Below are 16,913 nucleotides of genomic sequence, written 5' to 3' on the forward strand. Positions count from 1 at the left end.
ATTCTAGGTGCTGTAAGCTGTTCGTGCCTTTATTCCACCAGGGCGCGATCTTCTCACAAACTTGAAGACTGTCACTCCCCATTCACGTTTTACAACTTATTGTTAATGATAAAGAGACAGCTTTTTACACACAGTTTTAAACAAAGTACTGATATTATTCCTCTTCAACTGACCGCTTTGTTTTCTATGCAAAAACCACTTCGCCACAGAAGACTCGATATTATTGGCATAGCAAGTTCTGCTCTTCTCCTTTCAAAACTTGCTAAAAGCTGTATTTAAAAGAACAGATTGGCCGGGGTAATTCACACCCTTCAATGCCAGCTTAATGTTTAGGTTAGTGGGAATCACAGAGGAATTAGGGATGGAAACTTCTTTGCTGGTGGTAGAAGCGGTCTGGTGAATTTTTAGAGAGAAGAGGCCGTCGATGTTTGAATGTAGAAAATTGTTCTGGCTGCAGCCTGCAGTATGGACTTGTTGGTGTGTGTAGCTCCCAGTGTTCTGACAGCGCAACGTTTTGGGGAAGCATGTGATTCAGCAGCTACCAGTGGGCTTCGTGCGGCGGAGATTTTGTGGCTGTTAGCGGAGTTGATAACAGAGGGTCGTTAAGAGAAGCCTGCATGCAGTAGGCAAAGGAGTAATGTTTGCCGGCGGGGGACGTGCGACTATTAACCTGTGCGGTAGTGAAAAGGAGTTAAAAAGAAGGAAGTGTGCGGATGCGGAAAGAATGGAATAATTGTGGTAGGCTGCCGGCTGAGTAGTTTGGTGAATGTTTGGTGTGGGTCCGGCGCTGCCGATTGGATGGTGGGGCTGCAGTGTGAGTCAGATAAAAAAAAAAAAAGAACATTAGTAGGATCCAATGGGACCAACTGGCATGTATAGAGGCGTGTAATGCAAAATGGCTGTTTTTGGTAGCATCTCTCGCTTACGGCCATACCACCCTGAACACGACCGATCTCGTCTGATCTCGGAAGCTAAGCAGGGTAGGGTCTGGTTAGTACTTGGATGGGAGACCTCCTGGGAATACCAGGTGCTGTAAGCTTTTCTCACTTTTACTTTATACAGGGGGCGCTCCACTTCACGATTAATTTAAATCTAGCACTCCCCTTCCATTTTACTATTTTATATATATATTTTTTTTCTCTCTTTCATAAAGCCAGCTTTTAGAAACCGTTTTACTCTAAATACTTCCTGGTAATTCTAGGTGCTGTAAGCTGTTCGTGCCTTTATTCCACCAGGGCGCGATTTTCTCACAAACTTGAAGACTGTCACTCCCCATTCACTTTTTACAACTTATTGTTAATGATAAAGAGACAGCTTTTTACACACAGTTTTAAACAAAGTACTGATATTATTCCTCTTCAACTGACCGCTTTGTTTTCTATGCAAAAACCACTTCGCCACAGAAGACTCGATATTATTGGCATAGCAAGTTCTGCTCTTCTCCTTTCAAAACTTGCTAAAAGCTGTATTTAAAAGAATAGATTGGCCGGGGTAATTCACACCCTTCAATGCCAGCTTAATGTTTAGGTTAGTGGGAATCACAGAGGAATTAGGGATGGAAACTTCTTTGCTGGTGGTAGAAGCGGTCTGCTGAATTTTTAGAGAGAAGAGGCCGTCGATGTTTGAATGTAGAAAATAGTTCTGGCTGCAGCCTGCAGTATGGACTTGTTGGTGTGTGTAGCTCCCAGTGTTCTGACAGCGCGACGTTTTGGGGAAGCATGTGATTCAGCAGCTACCAGTGGGCTTCGTGCGGCGGAGATTTTGTGGCTGTTAGCGGAGTTGATAACAGAGGGTCGTTAAGAGAAGCCTGCATGCAGTAGGCAAAGGAGTAATGTTTGCCGGCGGGGGACGTGCGGCGATTAACCTGTGCGGTAGTGAAAAGGAGTTAAAAAGAAGGAAGTGTGCGGATGCGGAAAGAATGGAATAATTGTGGTAGGCTGCCGGCTGAGTAGTTTGGTGAATGTTTGGTGTGGGTCCGGCGCTGCCGATTGGATGGTGGGGCTGCAGTGTGAGTCAGATAAAAAAAAATAAAAAACCAGGAGTTGGATCCAATGGGACTAACTGGCATGTATAGACGCGTGTAATGCAAAAGGGCTGTTTTTGGTAGCATCTCTCGCTTACGGCCATACCACCCTGAACACGCCCGATCTCGTCTGATTTCGGAAGCTAAGCAGGGTAGGGTCTGGTTAGTACTTGGATGGGAGACCACCTGGGAATACCAGGTGCTGTAAGCTTTTCTCATTTTTACTTCATACAGGGGGCGCTCCACTTCACGATTAATTTAAATCTATCACTCCCCTTCCATTTTACTATTTTATATATATATTTTTTTTTTCTCTCATTCATAAAGGCAGCTTTTAGAAACCGTTTTACTCTAAATACTTCCTGGTAATTCTAGGTGCTGTAAGCTGTTCGTGCCTTTATTCCACCAGGGCGCGATCTTCTCACAAACTTGAAGACTGTCACTCCCCATTCACGTTTTACAACTTATTGTTAATGATAAAGAGACAGCTTTTTACACACAGTTTTAAACAAAGTACTGATATTATTCCTCTTCAACTGACCGCTTTGTTTTCTATGCAAAAACCACTTCGCCACAGAAGACTCGATATTATTGGCATAGCAAGTTCTGCTCTTCTCCTTTCAAAACTTGCTAAAAGCTGTATTTAAAAGAACAGATTGGCCGGGGTAATTCACACCCTTCAATGCCAGCTTAATGTTTAGGTTAGTGGGAATCACAGAGGAATTAGGGATGGAAACTTCTTTGCTGGTGGTAGAAGCGGTCTGCTGAATTTTTAGAGAGAAGAGGCCATCGATGTTTGAATGTAGAAAATAGTTCTGGCTGCAGCCTGCAGTATGGACTTGTTGGTGTGTGTAGCTCCCAGTGTTCTGACAGCGCGACGTTTTGGGGAAGTATGTGATTCAGCAGCTACCAGTGGGTTTCGTGCGGCGGAGATTTTCTGGCTGTTAGCGGAGTTGATAACAGAGGGTCGTTAAGAGAAGCCTGCATGCAGTAGGCAAAGGAGTAATGTTTGCCGGCGGGGGACGTGCGGCGATTAACCTGTGCGGTAGTGAAAAGGAGTTAAAAAGAAGGAAGTGTGCGGATGCGGAAAGAATGGAATAATTGTGGTAGGCTGCCGGCTGAGTAGTTTGGTGAATGTTTGGTGTGGGTCCGGCGCTGCCGATTGGATGGTGGGGCTGCAGTGTGAGTCAGATAAAAAAAAAAAAACCAGGAGTAGGATCCAATGGCAGCTTTTAGAAACCGTTTTACTCTAAATACTTCCTGGTAATTCTAGGTGCTGTAAGATGTTCGTGCCTTTATTCCACCAGGGCGCGATCTTCTCACAAACTTGAAGACTGTCACTCCCCATTCACGTTTTACAACTTATTGTTAATGATAAAGAGACAGCTTTTTACACACAGTTTTAAACAAAGTACTGATATTATTCCTCTTCAACTGACCGCTTTGTTTTCTATGCAAAAACCACTTGAGTAATGTTTGCCGGCGGGGGACGTGCGGCGATTAACCTGTGCGGTAGTGAAAAGGAGTTAAAAAGAAGGAAGTGTGCGGATGCGGAAAGAATGGAATAATTGTGGTAGGCTGCCGGCTGAGTAGTTTGGTGAATGTTTGGTGTGGGTCCGGCGCTGCCGATTGGATGGTGGGGCTGCATTGTGAGTCAGATAAAAAAAAATAAAAAACCAGGAGTTGGATCCAATGGGACTAACTGGCATGTATAGACGCGTGTAATGCAAAAGGGCTGTTTTTGGTAGCATCTCTCGCTTACGGCCATACCACCCTGAACACGCCCGATCTCGTCTGATCTCGGAAGCTAAGCAGGGTAGGGTCTGGTTAGTACTTGGATGGGAGACCACCTGGGAGTACCAGGTGCTGTAAGCTTTTCTCATTTTTACTTTATACAGGGGGCGCTCCACTTCACGATTAATTTAAATCTATCACTCCCCTTCCATTTTACTATTTTATATATATATTTTTTTTTCTCTCATTCATAAAGGCAGCTTTTAGAAACCGTTTTACTCTAAATACTTCCTGGTAATTCTAGGTGCTGTAAGCTGTTCGTGCCTTTATTCCACCAGGGCGCGATCTTCTCACAAACTTGAAGACTGTCACTCCCCATTCACGTTTTACAACTTATTGTTAATGATAAAGAGACAGCTTTTTACACGCAGTTTTAAACAAAGTACTGATATTATTCCTCTTCAACTGACCGCTTTGTTTTCTATGCAACAACCACTTCGCCACAGAAGACTCGATATTATTGGCATAGCAAGTTCTGCTCTTCTCCTTTCAAAACTTGCTAAAAGCTGTATTTAAAAGAACAGATTGGCCGGGGTAATTCACACCCTTCAATGCCAGCTTAATGTTTAGGTTAGTGGGAATCACAGAGGAATTAGGGATGGAAACTTCTTTGCTGGTGGTAGAAGCGGTCTGCTGAATTTTTAGAGAGAAGAGGCCATCGATGTTTGAATGTAGAAAATAGTTCTGGCTGCAGCCTGCAGTATGGACTTGTTGGTGTGTGTAGCTCCCAGTGTTCTGACAGCGCGACGTTTTGGGGAAGCATGTGATTCAGCAGCTACCAGTGGGCTTCGTGCGGCGGAGATTTTGTGGCTGTTAGCGGAGTTGATAACAGAGGGTCGTTAAGAGAAGCCTGCATGCAGTAGGCAAAGGAGTAATGTTTGCCGGCGGGGGACGTGCGGCGATTAACCTGTGCGGTAGTGAAAAGGAGTTAAAAAGAAGGAAGTGTGCGGATGCGGAAAGAATGGAATAATTTTGGTAGGCTGCCGGCTGAGTAGTTTGGTGAATGTTTGGTGTGGATCCGGCGCTGCCGATTGGATGGTGGGGCTGCAGTGTGAGTCAGATAAAAAAAAAAAAACCAGGAGTAGGATCCAATGGGACTAACTGGCATGTATAGACGCGTGTAATGCAAAAGGGCTGTTTTTGGTCGTGTCTCTCGCTTATGGCCATACCACCCTGAACACGCCCGATCTCATGCGATCTCGGAAGCTAAGCAGGGTAGGGTCTGGTTAGTAGTTGGATCGGAGACCACCTGGGAATACCAGGTGCTGTAAGCTTTTCTCACTTTTACTTTATACAGGGGGCGCTCCACTTCACGATTAATTTAAATCTATCACTCCCCTTCCATTTTACTATTTTATATATATATTTTTTTTTTCTCTCATTCATAAAGGCAGCTTTTAGAAACCGTTTTACTCTAAATACTTCCTGGTAATTCTAGGTGCTGTAAGCTGTTCGTGCCTTTATTCCACCAGGGCGCGATCTTCTCACAAACTTGAAGACTGTCACTCCCCATTCACGTTTTACAACTTATTGTTAATGATAAAGAGACAGCTTTTTACACACAGTTTTAAACAAAGTACTGATATTATTCCTCTTCAACTGACCGCTTTGTTTTCTATGCAAAAACCACTTCGCCACAGAAGACTCGATATTATTGGCATAGCAAGTTCTGCTCTTCTCCTTTCAAAACTTGCTAAAAGCTGTATTTAAAAGAACAGATTGGCCGGGGTAATTCACACCCTTCAATGCCAGCTTAATGTTTAGGTTAGTGGGAATCACAGAGGAATTAGGGATGGAAACTTCTTTGCTGGTGGTAGAAGCGGTCTGCTGAATTTTTAGAGAGAAGAGGCCATCGATGTTTGAATGTAGAAAATAGTTCTGGCTGCAGCCTGCAGTATGGACTTGTTGGTGTGTGTAGCTCCCAGTGTTCTGACAGCGCGACGTTTTGGGGAAGCATGTGATTCAGCAGCTACCAGTGGGCTTCGTGCGGCGGAGATTTTGTGGCTGTTAGCGGAGTTGATAACAGAGGGTCGTTAAGAGAAGCCTGCATGCAGTAGGCAAAGGAGTAATGTTTGCCGGCGGGGGACGTGCGGCGATTAACCTGTGCGGTAGTGAAAAGGAGTTAAAAAGAAGGAAGTGTGCGGATGCGGAAAGAATGGAATAATTTTGGTAGGCTGCCGGCTGAGTAGTTTGGTGAATGTTTGGTGTGGGTCCGGCGCTGCCGATTGGATGGTGGGGCTGCAGTGTGAGTCAGATAAAAAAAAAAAAACCAGGAGTAGGATCCAATGGGACTAACTGGCATGTATAGACGCGTGTAATGCAAAAGGGCTGTTTTTGGTCCTGTCTCTCGCTTATGGCCATACCACCCTGAACACGCCCGATCTCATCCGATCTCGGAAGCTAAGCAGGGTAGGGTCTGGTTAGTAGTTGGATCGGAGACCACCTGGGAATTCCAGGTGCTGTAAGCTTTTCTCACTTTTACTTTATACAGGGGGCGCTCCACTTCACGATTAATTTAAATCTATCACTCCCCTTCCATTTTACTATTTTATATATATATATTTTTTTTTTCTCTCATTCATAAAGGCAGCTTTTAGAAACCGTTTTACTCTAAATACTTCCTGGTAATTCTAGGTGCTGTAAGCTGTTCGTGCCTTTATTCCACCAGGGCGCGATCTTCTCACAAACTTGAAGACTGTCACTCCCCATTCACGTTTTACAACTTATTGTTAATGATAAAGAGACAGCTTTTTACACACAGTTTTAAACAAAGTACTGATATTATTCCTCTTCAACTGACCGCTTTGTTTTCTATGCAAAAACCACTTCGCCACAGAAGACTCGATATTATTGGCATAGCAAGTTCTGCTCTTCTCCTTTCAAAACTTGCTAAAAGCTGTATTTAAAAAAACAGATTGGCCGGGGTAATTCACACCCTTCAATGCCAGCTTAATGTTTAGGTTAGTGGGAATCACAGAGGAATTAGGGATGGAAACTTCTTTGCTGGTGGTAGAAGCGGTCTGCTGAATTTTTAGAGAGAAGAGGCCGTCGATGTTTGAATGTAGAAAATAGTTCTGGCTGCAGCCTGCAGTATGGACTTGTTGGTGTGTGTAGCTCCCAGTGTTCTGACAGCGCGACGTTTTGGGGAAGCATGTGATTCAGCAGCTACCAGTGGGCTTCGTGCGGCGGAGATTTTGTGGCTGTTAGCGGAGTTGATAACAGAGGGTCGTTAAGAGAAGCCTGCATGCAGTAGGCAAAGGAGTAATGTTTGCCGGCGGGGGACGTGCGGCGATTAACCTGTGCGGTAGTGAAAAGGAGTTAAAAAGAAGGAAGTGTGCGGATGCGGAAAGAATGGAATAATTTTGGTAGGCTGCCGGCTGAGTAGTTTGGTGAATGTTTGGTGTGGGTCCGGCGCTGCCGATTGGATGGTGGTGCTGCAGTGTGAGTCAGATAAAAAAAAAAAAAAACCAGGAGTAGGATCCAATGGGACTAACTGGCATGTATAGACGCGTGTAATGCAAAAGGGCTGTTTTTGGTAGCATCTTTCGCTTACGACCATACCACCCTGAACACGCCCGATCTCGTCTGATCTCGGAAGCTAAGCAGGCTAGGGTCTGGTTAGTACTTGGATGGGAGACCACCTGGGAATACCAGGTGCTGTAAGCTTTTCTCACTTTTACTTTATACAGGGGGCGCTCCACTTCACGATTAATTTAAATCTATCACTCCCCTTCCATTTTACTATTTTATATATATATTTTTTTTTCTCTCATTCATAAAGGCAGCTTTTACACACCGTTTTACTCTAAATACTTCCTGGTAATTCTAGGTGCTGTAAGCTGTTCGTGCCTTTATTCCACCAGGGCGCGATTTTCTCACAAACTTGAAGACTGTCACTCCCCATTCACTTTTTACAACTTATTGTTAATGATAAAGAGACAGCTTTTTACACACAGTTTTAAACAAAGTACTGATATTATTCCTCTTCAACTGACCGCTTTGTTTTCTATGCAAAAACCACTTCGCCACAGAAGACTCGATATTATTGGCATAGCAAGTTCTGCTCTTCTCCTTTCAAAACTTGCTAAAAGCTGTATTTAAAAGAATAGATTGGCCGGGGTAATTCACACCCTTCAATGCCAGCTTAATGTTTAGGTTAGTGGGAATCACAGAGGAATTAGGGATGGAAACTTCTTTGCTGGTGGTAGAAGCGGTCTGCTGAATTTTTAGAGAGAAGAGGCCGTCGATGTTTGAATGTAGAAAATAGTTCTGGCTGCAGCCTGCAGTATGGACTTGTTGGTGTGTGTAGCTCCCAGTGTTCTGACAGCGCGACGTTTTGGGGAAGCATGTGATTCAGCAGCTACCAGTGGGCTTCGTGCGGCGGAGATTTTGTGGCTGTTAGCGGAGTTGATAACAGAGGGTCGTTAAGAGAAGCCTGCATGCAGTAGGCAAAGGAGTAATGTTTGCCGGCGGGGGACGTGCGGCGATTAACCTGTGCGGTAGTGAAAAGGAGTTAAAAAGAAGGAAGTGTGCGGATGCGGAAAGAATGGAATAATTGTGGTAGGCTGCCGGCTGAGTAGTTTGGTGAATGTTTGGTGTGGGTCCGGCGCTGCCGATTGGATGGTGGGGCTGCAGTGTGAGTCAGATAAAAAAAAAAAACCAGGAGTAGGATCCAATGGCAGCTTTTAGAAACCGTTTTACTCTAAATACTTCCTGGTAATTCTAGGTGCTGTAAGATGTTCGTGCCTTTATTCCACCAGGGCGCGATCTTCTCACAAACTTGAAGACTGTCACTCCCCATTCACGTTTTACAACTTATTGTTAATGATAAAGAGACAGCTTTTTACACACAGTTTTAAACAAAGTACTGATATTATTCCTCTTCAACTGACCGCTTTGTTTTCTATGCAAAAACCACTTGAGTAATGTTTGCCGGCGGGGGACGTACGGCGATTAACCTGTGCGGTAGTGAAAAGGAGTTAAAAAGAAGGAAGTGTGCGGATGCGGAAAGAATGGAATAATTGTGGTAGGCTGCCGGCTGAGTAGTTTGGTGAATGTTTGGTGTGGGTCCGGCGCTGCCGATTGGATGGTGGGGCTGCAGTGTGAGTCAGATAAAAAAAAATAAAAAACCAGGAGTTGGATCCAATGGGACTAACTGGCATGTATAGACGCGTGTAATGCAAAAGGGCTGTTTTTGGTAGCATCTCTCGCTTACGGCCATACCACCCTGAACACGCCCGATCTCGTCTGATCTCGGAAGCTAAGCAGGGTAGGGTCTGGTTAGTACTTGGATGGGAGACCACCTGGGAGTACCAGGTGCTGTAAGCTTTTCTCATTTTTACTTTATACAGGGGGCGCTCCACTTCACGATTAATTTAAATCTATCACTCCCCTTCCATTTTACTATTTTATATATATATTTTTTTTTCTCTCATTCATAAAGGCAGCTTTTAGAAACCGTTTTACTCTAAATACTTCCTGGTAATTCTAGGTGCTGTAAGCTGTTCGTGCCTTTATTCCACCAGGGCGCGATCTTCTCACAAACTTGAAGACTGTCACTCCCCATTCACGTTTTACAACTTATTGTTAATGATAAAGAGACAGCTTTTTACACGCAGTTTTAAACAAAGTACTGATATTATTCCTCTTCAACTGACCGCTTTGTTTTCTATGCAAAAACCACTTCGCCACAGAAGACTCGATATTATTGGCATAGCAAGTTCTGCTCTTCTCCTTTCAAAACTTGCTAAAAGCTGTATTTAAAAGAACAGATTGGCCGGGGTAATTCACACCCTTCAATGCCAGCTTAATGTTTAGGTTAGTGGGAATCACAGAGGAATTAGGGATGGAAACTTCTTTGCTGGTGGTAGAAGCGGTCTGCTGAATTTTTAGAGAGAAGAGGCCATCGATGTTTGAATGTAGAAAATAGTTCTGGCTGCAGCCTGCAGTATGGACTTGTTGGTGTGTGTAGCTCCCAGTGTTCTGACAGCGCGACGTTTTGGGGAAGCATGTGATTCAGCAGCTACCAGTGGGCTTCGTGCGGCGGAGATTTTGTGGCTGTTAGCGGAGTTGATAACAGAGGGTCGTTAAGAGAAGCCTGCATGCAGTAGGCAAAGGAGTAATGTTTGCCGGCGGGGGACGTGCGGCGATTAACCTGTGCGGTAGTGAAAAGGAGTTAAAAAGAAGGAAGTGTGCGGATGCGGAAAGAATGGAATAATTTTGGTAGGCTGCCGGCTGAGTAGTTTGGTGAATATTTGGTGTGGGTCCGGCGCTGCCGATTGGATGGTGGGGCTGCAGTGTGAGTCAGATAAAAAAAAAAAAAACAGGAGTAGGATCCAATGGGACTATCTGGCATGTATAGACGCGTGTAATGCAAAAGGGCTGTTTTTGGTCGTGTCTCTCGCTTATGGCCATACCACCCTGAACACGCCCGATCTCATCCGATCTCGGAAGCTAAGCAGGGTAGGGTCTGGTTAGTAGTTGGATCGGAGACCACCTGGGAATACCAGGTGCTGTAAGCTTTTCTCATTTTTACTTTATACAGGGGGCGCTCCACTTCACGATTAATTTAAATCTATCACTCCCCTTCCATTTTACTATTTTATATATATATTATTTTTTTCTCTCATTCATAAAGGCAGCTTTTAGAAACCGTTTTACTCTAAATACTTCCTGGTAATTCTAGGTGCTGTAAGCTGTTCGTGCCTTTATTCCACCAGGGCGCGATCTTCTCACAAACTTGAAGACTGTCACTCCCCATTCACGTTTTACAACTTATTGTTAATGATAAAGAGACAGCTTTTTACACACAGTTTTAAACAAAGTACTGATATTGTTCCTCTTCAACTGACCGCTTTGTTTTCTATGCAAAAACCACTTCGCCACAGAAGACTCGATATTATTGGCATAGCAAGTTCTGCTCTTCTCCTTTCAAAACTTGCTAAAAGCTGTATTTAAAAGAACAGATTGGCCGGGGTAATTCACACCCTTCAATGCCAGCTTAATGTTTAGGTTAGTGGGAATCACAGAGGAATTAGGGATGGAAACTTCTTTGCTGGTGGTAGAAGCGGTCTGCTGAATTTTTAGAGAGAAGAGGCCATCGATGTTTGAATGTAGAAAATAGTTCTGGCTGCAGCCTGCAGTATGGACTTGTTGGTGTGTGTAGCTCCCAGTGTTCTGACAGCGCGACGTTTTGGGGAAGCATGTGATTCAGCAGCTACCAGTGGGCTTCGTGCGGCGGAGATTTTGTGGCTGTTAGCGGAGTTGATAACAGAGGGTCGTTAAGAGAAGCCTGCATGCAGTAGGCAAAGGAGTAATGTTTGCCGGCGGGGGACGTGCGGCGATTAACCTGTGCGGTAGTGAAAAGGAGTTAAAAAGAAGGAAGTGTGCGGATGCGGAAAGAATGGAATAATTTTGGTAGGCTGCCGGCTGAGTAGTTTGGTGAATGTTTGGTGTGGGTCCGGCGCTGCCGATTGGATGGTGGGGCTGCAGTGTGAGTCAGATAAAAAAAAAAAAACCAGGAGTAGGATCCAATGGGACTAACTGGCATGTATAGACGCGTGTAATGCAAAAGGGCTGTTTTTGGTCGTGTCTCTCGCTTATGGCCATACCACCCTGAACACGCCCGATCTCATCCGATCTCGGAAGCTAAGCAGGGTAGGGTCTGGTTAGTAGTTGGATCGGAGACCACCTGGGAATACCAGGTGCTGTAAGCTTTTCTCACTTTTACTTTATACAGGGGGCCTCCACTTCACGATTAATTTAAATCTATCACTCCCCTTCCATTTTACTATTTTATATATATATATTTTTTTTCTCTCATTCATAAAGGCAGCTTTTAGAAACCGTTTTACTCTAAATACTTCCTGGTAATTCTAGGTGCTGTAAGCTGTTCGTGCCTTTATTCCACCAGGGCGCGATCTTCTCACAAACTTGAAGACTGTCACTCCCCATTCACGTTTTACAACTTATTGTTAATGATAAAGAGACAGCTTTTTACACACAGTTTTAAACAAAGTACTGATATTATTCCTCTTCAACTGACCGCTTTGTTTTCTATGCAAAAACCACTTCGCCACAGAAGACTCGATATTATTGGCATAGCAAGTTCTGCTCTTCTCCTTTCAAAACTTGCTAAAAGCTGTATTTAAAAGAACAGATTGGCCGGGGTAATTCACACCCTTCAATGCCAGCTTAATGTTTAGGTTAGTGGGAATCACAGAGGAATTAGGGATGGAAACTTCTTTGCTGGTGGTAGAAGCGGTCTGGTGAATTTTTAGAGAGAAGAGGCCGTCGATGTTTGAATGTAGAAAATTGTTCTGGCTGCAGCCTGCAGTATGGACTTATTGGTGTGTGTAGCTCCCAGTGTTCTGACAGCGCGACGTTTTGGGGAAGCATGTGATTCAGCAGCTACCAGTGGGCTTCGTGCGGCGGAGATTTTGTGGCTGTTAGCGGAGTTGATAACAGAGGGTCGTTAAGAGAAGCCTGCATGCAGTAGGCAAAGGAGTAATGTTTGCCGGCGGGGGACGTGCGGCGATTAACCTGTGCGGTAGTGAAAAGGATTTAAAAAGAAGGAAGTGTGCGGATGCGGAAAGAATGGAATAATTGTGTTAGGCTGCCGGCTGAGTAGTTTGGTGAATGTTTGGTGTGGGTCCGGCGCTGCCGATTGGATGGTGGGGCTGCAGTGTGAGTCAGATAAAAAAAATAAAAAACCAGGAGTTGGATCCAATGGAACTAACTGGCATGTATAGACGCGTGTAATGCAAAAGGGCTGTTTTTGGTAGCATCTCTCGCTTACGGCCATACCACCCTGAACACGCCCAATCTCGTCTGATCTCGGAAGCTAAGCAGGGTAGGGTCTGGTTAGTACTTGGATGGGAGACCACCTGGGAATACCAGGTGCTGTAAGCTTTTCTCACTTTTACTTTATACAAGGGGCGCTCCACTTCACGATTAATTTAAATCTATCACTCCCCTTCCATTTTACTATTTTATATATATATATATTTTTTTCTCTCATTCATAAAGGCAGCTTTTAGAAACCGTTTTACTCTAAATACTTCCTGGTAATTCTAGGTGCTGTAAGCTGTTCGTGCCTTTATTCCACCAGGGCGCGATCTTCTCACAAACTTGAAGACTGTCACTCCCCATTCACGTTTTACAACTTATTGTTAATGATAAAGAGACAGCTTTTTACACACAGTTTTAAACAAAGTACTGATATTATTCCTCTTCAACTGACCGCTTTGTTTTCTATGCAAAAACCACTTCGCCACAGAAGACTCGATATTATTGGCATAGCAAGTTCTGCTCTTCTCCTTTCAAAACTTGCTAAAAGCTGTATTTAAAAAAACAGATTGGCCGGGGTAATTCACACCCTTCAATGCCAGCTTAATGTTTAGGTTAGTGGGAATCACAGAGGAATTAGGGATGGAAACTTCTTTGCTGGTGGTAGAAGCGGTCTGCTGAATTTTTAGAGAGAAGAGGCCGTCGATGTTTGAATGTAGAAAATAGTTCTGGCTGCAGCCTGCAGTATGGACTTGTTGGTGTGTGTAGCTCCCAGTGTTCTGACAGCGCGACGTTTTGGGGAAGCATGTGATTCAGCAGCTACCAGTGGGCTTCGTGCGGCGGAGATTTTGTGGCTGTTAGCGGAGTTGATAACAGAGGGTCGTTAAGAGAAGCCTGCATGCAGTAGGCAAAGGAGTAATGTTTGCCGGCGCGGGACGTGCGGCGATTAACCTGTGCGGTAGTGAAAAGGAGTTAAAAAGAAGGAAGTGTGCGGATGCGGAAAGAATGGAATAATTTTGGTAGGCTGCCGGCTGAGTAGTTTGGTGAATGTTTGGTGTGGGTCCGGCGCTGCCGATTGGATGGTGGTGCTGCAGTGTGAGTCAGATAAAAAAAAAAAAAACCAGGAGTAGGATCCAATGGGACTAACTGGCATGTATAGACGCGTGTAATGCAAAAGGGCTGTTTTTGGTAGCATCTTTCGCTTACGACCATACCACCCTGAACACGCCCGATCTCGTCTGATCTCGGAAGCTAAGCAGGCTAGGGTCTGGTTAGTACTTGGATGGGAGACCACCTGGGAATACCAGGTGCTGTAAGCTTTTCTCACTTTTACTTTATACAGGGGGCGCTCCACTTCACGATTAATTTAAATCTATCACTCCCCTTCCATTTTACTATTTTATATATATATTTTTTTTTCTCTCATTCATAAAGGCAGCTTTTACACACCGTTTTACTCTAAATACTTCCTGGTAATTCTAGGTGCTGTAAGCTGTTCGTGCCTTTATTCCACCAGGGCGCGATCTTCTCACAAACTTGAAGACTGTCACTCCCCATTCACGTTTTACAACTTATTGTTAATGATAAAGAGACAGCTTTTTACGCAGTTTTAAACAAAGTACTGATATTATTCCTCTTCAACTGACCGCTTTGTTTTCTATGCAAAAACCACTTCGCCACAGAAGACTTGATATTATTGGCATAGCAAGTTCTGCTCTTCTCCTTTCAAAACTTGCTGAAAGCTGTATTTAAAACAACAGATTGGCCGGGGTAATTCACACCCTTCAATGCCAGCTTAATGTTTAGGTTAGTGGGAATCACAGAGGAATTAGGGATGGAAACTTCTTTGCTGGTGGTAGAAGCGGTCTGGTGAATTTTTAGAGAGAAGAGGCCGTCGATGTTTGAATGTAGAAAATTGTTCTGGCTGCAGCCTGCAGTATGGACTTGTTGGTGTGTGTAGCTCCCAGTGTTCTGACAGCGCGACGTTTTGGGGAAGCATGTGATTCAGCAGCTACCAGTGGGCTTCGTGCGGCGGAGATTTTGTGGCTGTTAGCGGAGTTGATAACAGAGGGTCGTTAAGAGAAGCCTGCATGCAGTAGGCAAAGGAGTAATGTTTGCCGGCGGGGGACGTGCGGCGATTAACCTGTGCGGTAGTGAAAAGGAGTTAAAAAGAAGGAAGTGTGCGGATGCGGAAAGAATGGAATAATTGTGGTAGGCTGCCGGCTGAGTAGTTTGGTGAATGTTTGGTGTGGGTCCGGCGCTGCCGATTGGATGGTGGGGCTGCAGTGTGAGTCAGATAAAAAAAAAAAAAAACAGGAGTAGGATCCAATGGGACTAACTGGCATGTATAGACGCGTGTAATGCAGAAGGGCTGTTTTTGGTAGCATCTCTCGCTTACGGCCATACCACCCTGAACACGTCCGATCTCGTCTGATCTCGGAAGCTAAGCAGGGTAGGGTCTGGTTAGTACTTGGATGGGAGACCACCTGGGAATACCAGGTGCTGTAAGCTTTTCTCACTTTTACTTTATACAGGGGGCGCTCCACTTCACGATTAATTTAAATCTATCACTCCCCTTCCATTTTACTATTTTATATATATATATATTTTTCTCTCATTCATAAAGGCAGCTTTTACACACCGTTTTACTCTAAATACTTCCTGGTAATTCTAGGTGCTGTAAGCTGTTCGTGCCTTTATTCCACCAGGGCGCGATCTTCTCACAAACTTGAAGACTGTCACTCCCCATTCACGTTTTACAACTTATTGTTAATGATAAAGAGACAGCTTTTTACACACAGTTTTAAACAAAGTACTGATATTATTCCTCTTCAACTGACCGCTTTGTTTTCTATGCAAAAACCACTTCGCCACAGAAGACTTGATATTATTGGCATAACAAGTTCTGCTCTTCGCCTTTCAAAACTTGCTGAAAGCTGTATTTAAAAGAACAGATTGGCCGGGGTAATTCACACCCTTCAATGCCAGCTTAATGTTTAGGTTAGTGGGAATCACAGAGGAATTAGGGATGGAAACTTCTTTGCTGGTGGTAGAAGCGGTCTGGTGAATTTTTAGAGAGAAGAGGCCGTCGATGTTTGAATGTAGAAAATTGTTCTGGCTGCAGCCTGCAGTATGGACTTGTTGGTGTGTGTAGCTCCCAGTGTTCTGACAGCGCGACGTTTTGGGGAAGCATGTGATTCAGCAGCTACCAGTGGGCTTCGTGCGGCGGAGATTTTGTGGCTGTTAGCGGAGTTGATAACAGAGGGTCGTTAAGAGAAGCCTGCATGCAGTAGGCAAAGGAGTAATGTTTGCCGGCGGGGGACGTGCGGCGATTAACCTGTGCGGTAGTGAAAAGGAGTTAAAAAGAAGGAAGTGTGCGGATGCGGAAAGAATGGAATAATTGTGGTAGGCTGCCGGCTGAGTAGTTTGGTGAATGTTTGGTGTGGGTCCGGCGCTGCCGATTGGATGGTGGGGCTGCAGTGTGAGTCAGATAAAAAAAAAAAAAACAGGAGTAGGATCCAATGGGACTAACTGGCATGTATAGACGCGTGTAATGCAAAAGGGCTGTTTTTGGTAGCATCTCTCGCTTACGGCCATACCACCCTGAACACGCCTGATCTCGTCTGATCTCGGAAGCTAGGCAGGGTAGGGTCTGGTTAGTACTTGGATGGGAGACCACCTGGGAATACCAGGTGCTGTAAGCTTTTCTCACTTTTACTTTATACAGGGGGCGCTCCACTTCACGATTAATTTAAATCTATCACTCCCCTTCCATTTTACTATTTTATATATATATATATATTTTTTCTCATTCATAAAGGCAGCTTTTAGAAACCGTTTTACTCTAAATACTTCCTGGTAATTCTAGGTGCTGTAAGCTGTTCGTGCCTTTATTCCACCAGGGCGCGATCTTCTCACAAACTTGAAGACTGTCACTCCCCATTCACGTTTTACAACTTATTGTTAATGATAAAGAGACAGCTTTTTACACACAGTTTTAAACAAAGTACTGATATTATTCCTCTTCAACTGACCGCTTTGTTTTCTATGCAAAAACCACTTCGCCACAGAAGACTCGATATTATTGGCATAGCAAGTTCTGCTCTTCTCCTTTCAAAACTTGCTAAAAGCTGTATTTAAAAGAACAGATTGGCTGGGGTAATTCATACCCTTCAATGCCAGCTTAATGTTTAGGTTAGTGGGAATCACAGAGGAATTAGGGATGGAAACTTCTTTGCTGGTGGTAGAAGCGGTCTGGTGAATTTTTAGAGAGAAGAGGCCGTCGATGTTTGAATGTAGAAAATTGTTC

The 16,913-nt window shown here is 44.3% G+C and overlaps 2 protein-coding genes and 13 non-coding genes across 15 annotated transcripts in view; 13 read left to right on the forward strand and 2 right to left on the reverse strand.

The window, feature by feature from the left end:
• The window catches only part of LOC125715120 (uncharacterized), a 1,180,389-nt gene that overhangs the window by 754,015 nt on the left and 409,461 nt on the right, over window positions 1-16,913 (reverse strand). The window lies entirely within an intron of this gene.
• The window catches only part of LOC125715114 (uncharacterized), a 935,270-nt gene that overhangs the window by 507,128 nt on the left and 411,229 nt on the right, over window positions 1-16,913 (reverse strand). The window lies entirely within an intron of this gene.
• On the forward strand, window positions 921-1,039 carry LOC125733703 (5S ribosomal RNA). The gene has a single exon (XR_007393039.1). It is a non-coding gene; the product is annotated as a 5S ribosomal RNA (ribosomal RNA).
• LOC125733553 (5S ribosomal RNA) lies at window positions 2,116-2,234 on the forward strand. Its single transcript, XR_007392895.1, has one exon. It is a non-coding gene; the product is annotated as a 5S ribosomal RNA (ribosomal RNA).
• LOC125732364 (5S ribosomal RNA) lies at window positions 3,780-3,898 on the forward strand. The gene has a single exon (XR_007391745.1). It is a non-coding gene; the product is annotated as a 5S ribosomal RNA (ribosomal RNA).
• On the forward strand, window positions 4,973-5,091 carry LOC125737092 (5S ribosomal RNA). Its single transcript, XR_007396358.1, has one exon. It is a non-coding gene; the product is annotated as a 5S ribosomal RNA (ribosomal RNA).
• Window positions 6,167-6,285, forward strand: LOC125736212 (5S ribosomal RNA). Its single transcript, XR_007395496.1, has one exon. It is a non-coding gene; the product is annotated as a 5S ribosomal RNA (ribosomal RNA).
• Window positions 7,365-7,483, forward strand: LOC125735486 (5S ribosomal RNA). The gene has a single exon (XR_007394781.1). It is a non-coding gene; the product is annotated as a 5S ribosomal RNA (ribosomal RNA).
• On the forward strand, window positions 9,027-9,145 carry LOC125732365 (5S ribosomal RNA). The gene has a single exon (XR_007391746.1). It is a non-coding gene; the product is annotated as a 5S ribosomal RNA (ribosomal RNA).
• On the forward strand, window positions 10,220-10,338 carry LOC125736133 (5S ribosomal RNA). Its single transcript, XR_007395416.1, has one exon. It is a non-coding gene; the product is annotated as a 5S ribosomal RNA (ribosomal RNA).
• On the forward strand, window positions 11,414-11,532 carry LOC125736135 (5S ribosomal RNA). Its single transcript, XR_007395418.1, has one exon. It is a non-coding gene; the product is annotated as a 5S ribosomal RNA (ribosomal RNA).
• On the forward strand, window positions 12,609-12,727 carry LOC125734201 (5S ribosomal RNA). Its single transcript, XR_007393524.1, has one exon. It is a non-coding gene; the product is annotated as a 5S ribosomal RNA (ribosomal RNA).
• Window positions 13,805-13,923, forward strand: LOC125735487 (5S ribosomal RNA). Its single transcript, XR_007394782.1, has one exon. It is a non-coding gene; the product is annotated as a 5S ribosomal RNA (ribosomal RNA).
• Window positions 14,997-15,115, forward strand: LOC125733486 (5S ribosomal RNA). Its single transcript, XR_007392830.1, has one exon. It is a non-coding gene; the product is annotated as a 5S ribosomal RNA (ribosomal RNA).
• On the forward strand, window positions 16,190-16,308 carry LOC125735301 (5S ribosomal RNA). Its single transcript, XR_007394598.1, has one exon. It is a non-coding gene; the product is annotated as a 5S ribosomal RNA (ribosomal RNA).

This window comes from Brienomyrus brachyistius, chromosome 2 (assembly GCF_023856365.1).
Source record: "Brienomyrus brachyistius isolate T26 chromosome 2, BBRACH_0.4, whole genome shotgun sequence".
NCBI lineage: Eukaryota > Metazoa > Chordata > Actinopteri > Osteoglossiformes > Mormyridae > Brienomyrus > Brienomyrus brachyistius.